General features: G+C 38.9%; 1 protein-coding gene across 1 annotated transcript in view; it reads right to left on the minus strand.

The window, feature by feature from the left end:
- LOC128742411 (protein NASP homolog) overlaps positions 1-8,234 on the minus strand; it is a 37,300-nt gene extending 29,066 nt beyond the window's left edge. The window contains exon 1 of the mRNA XM_053838766.1: positions 8,054-8,234. The gene's annotated coding sequence lies outside the window, so the exon portion shown is untranslated. The remainder of the gene's footprint in view (positions 1-8,053) is intronic.
- Positions 8,235-9,325: the final 1,091 nt, after the last annotated feature.

The raw sequence follows: 9,325 nt of genomic DNA on the forward strand, positions 1-9,325 counted from the left end.
ATCCTAAATGACTGAATTTTTAAAGCGCCGTCATTGCCAATTATAAATTCACTATCGATAATTGAATGATTAATGATGACGAAAATTAAAATTTAAATTTATGCTTCAAAAACTAAAAATCGGTCAGTGTGTGAGGCACAATGAGCACTCCCTGGGGCATAATGAGCACCCTAATAAACACATACTTGGAGGGTGTATACAAGTACAACCACACACACACATATACATACATACACACATATGTACATATACACATACACACCCATACATACACAAACATAAAACGTGTCAAAATGTCGAAAAATCTATTGACTGCTAGCCGTATCGATACCGTAACATCGAACCTCCATATCCAAAATATGATCCACCAGCTCTTGTTCTGCAGCGGGAGCGAAAACAGTTTTGAAGGAATCAATTTAGTCTACCTCCTGCCCCGAGATTGCCGTTTCATATCGCCTCACATACCGAGCTGACGGTGCGCATTTCGCTCCCAGTCAAGCAAAATAAAAATGGGGTTTTACACTAATAATAGTATAAAATCAAATTGCAATAAAGGTGAAATTTGAGATACAATATATGCATCATGTTGCAGCGTGCCCTTGATACTTTGACATATTTAAATGATCGTAAAAGTTTATTTGGTAGTACTCCAAAATTATAATTTTTTCAGCGTCTGAGACAAGTTGAGTTTTGTAATATAACTCCGTGTTTCAAAAGCAGAGATCACTCATCTATTTAGATAATCTCGACTGGACTGCTTAACTGAACTGCTCGACTGAACTGTTCGATTCGACTGCTCGACTCAACTGCTTGACTGAACAGCTCGATTTAACTGCTCGAGGGGACTACTCGACTTAATTATTCGATTCGACTGCTTGATACATTTGCTTGACTTACTACTCGACCTGACTGCTCGACTTAACTGCGCGATTGAACTGCTCGACTCAACTGTTCGATTCGACGCTCGACTCAACTGCTGCTCGACTCAACTGCTCGAATCAACTGCTTGATTCCACTAGTCGACTGGACTGCTCGACTCAATTGCTCGATTCGACAGCTCGAATAAACTGCTTGACTCAACTACTCGATTGGACTATTCAAATCGGCTGCTTGAGTCTACTGCCCAACCCGATTACTCGATTCAACTACTCGACTAGACTACTCGATTTGATTGCTCGACTCAACTGACAGCTTGATTCGACAGCTCGACTTAGTCATTCAACCAGACTGCTCGACTCAACTGCTTGACTTAACTGTTTGATTCGACAGCTCGACTTAACTGCTCAATTCAATTGCTCGGCTGGATTGCTTGACTGAACAGCTTGATTTAACTGCTCGACTAAACTGCTCGATTTAACTGCTTGACTCAACTGCTCGACTGGCCTACTCGACTCGACTGCTCGACTGGCCTACTCGACTCGACTGCTCAAATAAACCGTTCGACTGGACTACTCGACTGCTCAAATAAACTGGTCGACTTAACCGCTTGACCCGACTGCTTTACTAAACCATTCGATTCGACTGCACGACTAGACTACTCGATTCAACTGCTCGACTGGACTACTCGACTTAACTGCTCGACTGGATTGCTCGACTTGACCACTCGATTCAACTGCTCGACCGGACTGCTTGACTGAACAGCTTGATATAACTGCTCGATTTGACTGTTCGACTCGACTGCTCGACCCAACTGCTTGACTCGATTGCTTGATTCGACTGCTCGACTCGCCTGCTCAACTCGATTGCTTGTCGCGATATCATGTTGTCGGTGTTAAATCAGACCGGACCAAGTCGCAAAATTTTAAAAAATGAATTAATGATAGCAAACGATCAAGAATTTTCTAAGCAACATTTTACTCTAATCAGACTACATAAATAATCTGAGTTTCTTGATATTTTCGGTGAAAGAAAGAAACAAGAGTTTCAAGAAACTCAGATTATAAAGCGAACGGTGACTAACTCAAACAATAGACTACATAAATGTTGCAAACAGCCAGAAGTTTTTATTCAGTTAAATAAAATCCAATACGACCATAAAAACTATTTCAGTTCCCAGCTGACTCTTTTATGTACAACATCTATAGGTATCCCAGGTAACCAATAAGCATTAGTGTAAGCAGTAAATCAATCGTTTATTAGCATCCCTGGCGTTTTATACTGCAGGTTGCTGTTTATCAGCCTTTTGACTGCATAACTGTTGTAAATTGGCATCCACAATTCTATTTAAATTCTTCTTGTCAGTAACTAGCTGCAAATAAGCATTGTCAGCACTATAAGAGGGCTAGCAGTAAAGTAGCCGCATATTTTGCCAAAATAGCATTTAAGGCAACTTAAATGCTTATTGGCTTGCATTTAAATTGCATTGGAAATGCTTATTGGTTACCTGCGCAGTATCTGGTTGAAACCCGATTTCACGGCGGTCTCGACGTATATAATGCAGCAGCGTGGTTTTGTCTGCTTCTGATCGTATGACTTCCGGGTACGGCTTTCGCGACCGTATTCTGTTGGGGCCTTCCGTACCTTGAACGTACGTATTCCAGCCGAATTTTCGAATTTTGGCCTTCTGGGCGAAACTTTTGCTTAGATTCAGTTTTTTTGCCATATCTTGAACGGAGAAGTTTCTCCTCATCCAATGCTTAGCTGCAGTTAACGTATATACAGTAGGATTTCGAATTTGGCATGCCTCGATTTTGGCAACAAAAGTATCCGTTTTTGGCAACACAAAATATTTCCCTTACCCTTGCTTTAAATGACGCAAAAATGATGCCCTCAGTGTGTTCATTAAGAAAAGTTTGCTGTTATAGAATGTTTCGAACAATATTTTTATTGCCGTAGGACTACGACTTACCGTAGGTTGCGAAAAACTTACTTGTACCGGACGGATAACTCTCGGCGGATTTTCAAGCATAAAATGATTGCAATCGTTGATTAATAATTTTTTCTCAATTTTTAATGCATTTACATTCAATTTTTTCATTTCAAAAAAGGGTCTCGATTTTGGCACGGTTTCGATTTTGGCAACATAGGCGACACGCATTTGTTGCCAAATTCGAAATCCAACTCTTTTGGAAAAATAGACTAATTTCGGATGACGACGAAAAAAATACAAAAGATAATGCAATGAAACTAATTTTGCTTGAATCTTATGTTCATTAAGCATTCTATAACAATGTTTCGACGCCCTGCCAAACAGCTTTACAACGGTTCACGGGAACCTTCGTTACGGCCGATCAAAAGATAGACGTCGGCATGTTATTCAACACTTTCGTGGCCTTAGCGATCAGCTCATTCTTCATTTTGGCAACAAAAGTATTGAAGTAAATGCTCCGTTTAAGTTTCTCCCAAAAATTTCATATTGGTTACAGTTGGGAAACATTGGGAGATTACATTACGGGGATACATCTCCTCAACTAATCTCTTAGGATAATGGACGGCGGTAACTTCCGGTAGGTACTCCGTACTACTTCTCGTTCACTGGAAACTCCGATTGAAAGAACAGTGAACATACTCTTCTCGCTGATCGCCAGCCACAGAAGGATCTCCTTCAGAAACTTAGGGCGGAAGATATACCTGACGTCATCACTTGCCCTATTGGAGGGGGATGTAAAGTATTTGGTACTCTGGCTGTCATTGCCATCCAGTGTCAAGTAGTTTTCGTCGCTCATTATGACTACGACATCGTACTTCGCCGAAAATATTTTTTGTACCAGCAGCTTCAGCCATTCTCTGGGCGATCGCCTGCTATTCAGACGTTTACGTTTACGTTACGATTTTGAACCTCTCCCTTGGCCACCTTATTCCCCCTCTCAGAAATTCAGCCACTTGTACAACTGCTGTCGTTCCAAATGCAAAAGAAACGCACTTCTTTACCTATTTGAACCTCCCTCCCTCGTTGTAATAGTCAACCCCCCTGCGCTAAATATTTTGTCAAAAAACATGTGTTTGACAAACGACGTTTGACGAAGAACCGTCCAGGCGTTTCGGAGTTATGACTTTCCATCCCTCTGTTATGGAGTCTTCTTTTCTCAAGCAGCCAGTGCTGATTCCCTTATGGCAAGGAACATGTGTGCCAAGTTTGGTGCAGAACGGTCAAGGCGTTCTGGAGTTATGGCGAAATGTACAGACATACTCACGCTCACTTATATATGTATACGTATATGCGGCGAATTGTACGTGCGGTAAACGTCAGCAATCTATGACGCCAGATGTGGTTATTTGTACATTGCTAATCAAAAATTATTCAATTTATTCATTTTTTCTTAAAGAAAAGTACATAGCAAACAATTTAATCAAAATAAACGTAAAACGGAAATAACACAATACATCCACTAAACCGAGTACAGCAACTTTTACATGTTACATTACTGACATTACTGGCCACATGTGTACGAACGCAAAAATAGAAACCATCATCAGATTTGTAGCGGGTCGCCAAATTTGAAGACCGACAACTTATTTTTACTGCGTCATTTCCCATCCCCATTTAGGGTCAAGTGGGTCTCTAAACTAGCGATAGTGAATCATTTGAGGACCCCCGTGCGGATGCTCTAAGCAGAGATGCGAAGAGAAGTGAAGACATGTCTTCATTTTGAAGACATTTTTGAGGATTTGAGTTACAAATAAGACATTTATTTTGAAATGTCTTCACCATGCAATTTAAGTGGGCGGGAAATTCTGAAAAGCCGAAAGAAGACAAATGGAGACATTTTTTCTTGATTCGTGAAGACTTCAAAAAATCACCTGATAACCCTAGCTCTAAGTGTTAGTGATTGTCAGATGTGGGCACATTTCCGCTAATCCGCTAACAGCTCATTAGCTCAGCTAGCATTTTGGTTAGCGGTTAGCGTTTTCGCTAATTTTTATAGCCGTTAGCGTTTTTGTTAGCTTCCGCTAAATTTACGTGTCGCTAAATAAACCGCTAACTTTTTTTGCAGAACGAAAATTGTTGAGAAATATGAACATGTTCTTTTAATTCTACTATGTACACGGAGAATAAAAATGTAATTTCAACTATATTTATGGTTGTTTTACGCACAAACAAAAATTTCGTTTTGTTTCAAATTGAAATATATGATTGAAATGAAAATTGAATGAAAATTATTCATTGTTATATCACTCTTAACTTCAAATTTGAAAATACTTTTAATTCAAAACTGTTATTTTTTTGATTCAAACAGAATCTCCTGTTGGAGCAAAAATATTTTCAGGTTGTTATAAAAATATTTTATTGAGGCTTAAAGCAACAATCATTTTGTTTGAAACAAACTGGAACTTTTTCGCTCCATGTAGTTATCATATTATCACACAGATTTTCGTCGAAGGTTTCCAAACTCCAAGCTTTTGTACGCAGACTCAAATAACCGTTCAAGGACGTGAAATTTTTCGCAATTTCGCGGAACTATAAAACAATTTCTTCTTCTAAAGCGTATCTAACTATTTGAATACGAAGTGTAACTTTTAAGCTGACGTTTGCAACTTTTGTACTTTGTGGGTCAGAGCGATTTCGTGTAGTCGTTTTACCAAAAGTTTTCACCTACACAATTGTATGAGCTCGTGCTTAAAGGGATAAATCAATATTTAGAAAACTAGAGGCCTCCTACATTCTCTGGAAGCATCACAACATCCAGGTACTTTTCAATTTTCTTGGTCGATCACTTATTTCAGAAATTCATAAGTGTTTGCCCAAGTATCAATACAATAAAGTTTTCTCAACAACCAAGAAAAACTATTACCTGCAAACAGTTTTTACAAAACTCCCTATGACAGCGGAAAACCCAAAAACAAACTTGGAAAAACTATATCGTACCGTTTTCAAAATTTTTAAGATAAGAACGTTTTAATCATATCGTGCGCTAATGCATGTAGATTTTTTCTGATTTCAATGTATTTTCACTGAAAACTTGAAATTTTATTACTAGATGCGCCACTACTGGTACGCTTATCCTACTACTTTAAAAGTGCATATCTCAGTAACTCAAGCATGTTGTAAAGCAATTTTTTTAATGAAAAAGTAACTATAAACATGGGACACAAAACGCATCGTTGGTTCAAACATAAAAAATATTCTTTTTTACCGATCGGTTTCGGGTAAACAGTTACCCATCAACGGGGTGATGCCCAACTGTAAACCCAATAATATATAAGCAGCAAATAAAAAAAAATATTTGGAAAGCTTTAACCAAAATTTTCAGTGATGGAAAACTCCAATGAAAAACGACAAAACTATGTCTAGCCACCTGGAAATATTTTGTTACGCTTTTTGACGTGCTAATGTGGTAAGCGATAATGTTCTTCAATCATTTATTGTGAATGCATCAATTTTTTTCACGGAATTAACTTATCTACTTTGTCTTAGACCTTTGCACTTGCCTTTGCAACGATGATTTTCTTTTTTTTTGCCGAAATTAGCACTGATCAAAGTATTGCCAAATCTACGCTGCTAACAAATTTAGCGGTTAACGGTTAGCGTTAGCTAACCAAAACCGTTAGTTTTGGTTAATTTAGCGGTTACCGAAGCTAACGTTTTGAATTAGCGGATTAGCTGTTAGCGAAGCTAAAATTTCAGGGGCTTGCGATGGGTGCCATGTTTTTGTTGCCAACATCTCAGCACATCTCGACAAAGGTTGGCAGCAAATCTACCTGTCAGACGGGCGCTATTTCTTGCATTTTTTGAAATAGCGCCCTTCGTTAAGTGGACTGTCAAACACCGTTCGTTAAGATACGGATAGCACCCCGCTGTAAAATTTCGGTTAGCGGTGCTCACCTCTGGTGATTGTAACCATTTGAAAGAATGTATGCGTGACGTTTATGCACGATAGTACGATGTTACCCACGGGAATGACACTTCCTATCCAACCTGTACAAAAAAAACCTACATAGAGCGTGCCTAAGCTGACAGCTTCAAAGATGGTCTTAAGCTGGCAACCTCGTCGGGTGTTAAATTTGGTTTGCTTTTGTGGGCCCAGAAATATGCAGTGGATTGTAGTTGCACATGCCGGATAGCGGAACCAAATACTGCCTTCATATTTTTTGCGACGAAATAACGAACAAGCACCATTGACCAAGCAACCACGTCATTAGAGAAGCGAGAAAATTCTAATTCATTAACTCTTCTCTAATCCTTAAAAGCAGAGCTGCCACAAATACAGATATTTGTGCATACATAAATTTGGGACCCATCAATTATTTCAGTTGCTGTGATTTCTGGCTCTACTAATGTTCCTGAATTTTAAAGTAGTCCATAAATTATTTATGTTATTTAAAAGATTAGATCGAGAAAATTAAATACTCCGGAGAAAACGGTAGGGTACCAAATTTATGCATGCACAAATATCTGTATTTATGGCAGCTCTGCTTAAAAGGACGATTGGCTGAATGAGGAAGCAGATTGCTGGAGACAAACAACACACACGCAGTAAACACTAGCAACACGATTTACTTCTATCACCATTTAAATCAAGTCAGCATTGTCGGGTTTGCGAGGAGTTTGAAATTTCATCGCAAATAAATACTTCCCCTGTTTTATTCAATCAAGTAAGCCCGGTTCAGAGTGACAGTTGTTACCCGGTTTCCACTGACAGTTCGTTGCACAAAAACAATTCCAGCTGGCTCCTCTCTCTCAGCTTTTGACAAGTGATTCTGTTCGATTGGTTCGATTAAAATTTACGGTTTAAGACGGCCACTCTCTGAATATCTCTAACTAATGTAAACAACAAGCTGCACTGCGCGGGTAAACCGATAACTGTCACCATATAACCTTTAAATCATAAATTCATATTTACTGATCTGTAAGCAATAACACACATTAAATAAAATTCAGTGTACAGACACATTTTGCATAAGCACTATGTACTCTTTCTCAGTTCTTATCGAGAAAAAAATATCGAATATATTCTCGGGATCTGATTTCTAATAATGATATTTCGTAAGGTCTATAAATATAATCCCTCAGTGCCACATTTTAGCGCTTGGACCCTTCTGTTTGGCGCGTCAAATTCCCGGCATTTGTGTCACTACGACTACGACATCACACTACAAAATTTCAATAACTTACCCAAGTAACGGGTGAAAGGCGAAAACGCGATTCGATAACAACCTTTAATGTAATCACAAATTCCTGATAATCTTGAAAACAACTAGAGAAACAAAGGTTTTTTTACATACGCACTGCACTGGAACAAGCCACAGCAAAACTTTTTACTTCTGTCTTCTGTGTAACGTACCACCACCACCAGTATCCAGTTCCCGTATGTTTGCGTTCCGAACAAATATGCAAGGTTGCCAGATCAACTTTTTTTTAATGAAATTCTTTCAAGAGAGACAGGTTTTTGCAAGGGGTTTCCAGTAAGATGGAAGTCCGCGGTAATCAGAGATTACTTTGGTAATCATTTGAGTCCGCGTTGACCAAGGGGTTTCCAACAGCAATGATTACTACGCTCCTTCGAAAAAAGTTACTTTTGATTACTTTACTGATTACCTCTGATTACCAGTAATCAATCTCTTGTGATTACTATACATTAATCATGATTACCAATGATTACTTAAGATTATCATTGATTACTCTACTGATTACCATTGATTACCTAATTAATTCGTAAATGATTACAAAAGTAATCTCTGATTACTACGCACTTATACGCCTTACTGGAAACCCCTAGGCGTTGACGAACGTAAGCCACAGAGAACAGATTAACAGGCTCGAAAGAAGTAATCGATTTTTTGTGTGTAAAAGCTGCTGCCACCTCCAAAAGTTTACTGTAGGCACAGACATAACACCACAGAGAACAGATTAACAGGCTCGAAGGAAGTAATCGATTTTTTGTGTGTAAAATCTGTCGGTAGCGCCCTCCAGAAATAGTTTGCCAAACGCATCAGAAAATATCCATGTACCTTTATCAATATTTCTTTGTGCTGGAGTTACATAGCAGCGATGGCAGCGACATCAAGATTTAGTTTGCCACTTACTGCTCGAGGGGTGCTCTATTGAAGGATTACTCGTAGATTACATAAAAACCTTTTACACACGTTTTGTCAATTACCTGGTAGTCTGTTCTCTGTGGTATGACGATATTCTTCCTATGCAAGGGGTTTCAGTTACACTCAAGTAAATAATCCAGTTTCATTAGATTTGTTTTGCGCTGATTCATCTAACTCGGCTCGTTCCCTACAGTAATCTACTATTTTTTATTCGAAGAACATCAAAACCACCAACTCTGCCACTAGAGCTAGGCCATAGGCCGAAAAAATAGATGTAGTCGCTTAATGGGCCGAAAATATCCTCCCGTGCCCTACTTGGCACCATTCAAAGTTTCTGCGAAAATGTATG

Source organism: Sabethes cyaneus, chromosome 3 (genome assembly GCF_943734655.1).
Source record: "Sabethes cyaneus chromosome 3, idSabCyanKW18_F2, whole genome shotgun sequence".
Lineage (NCBI taxonomy): Eukaryota > Metazoa > Arthropoda > Insecta > Diptera > Culicidae > Sabethes > Sabethes cyaneus.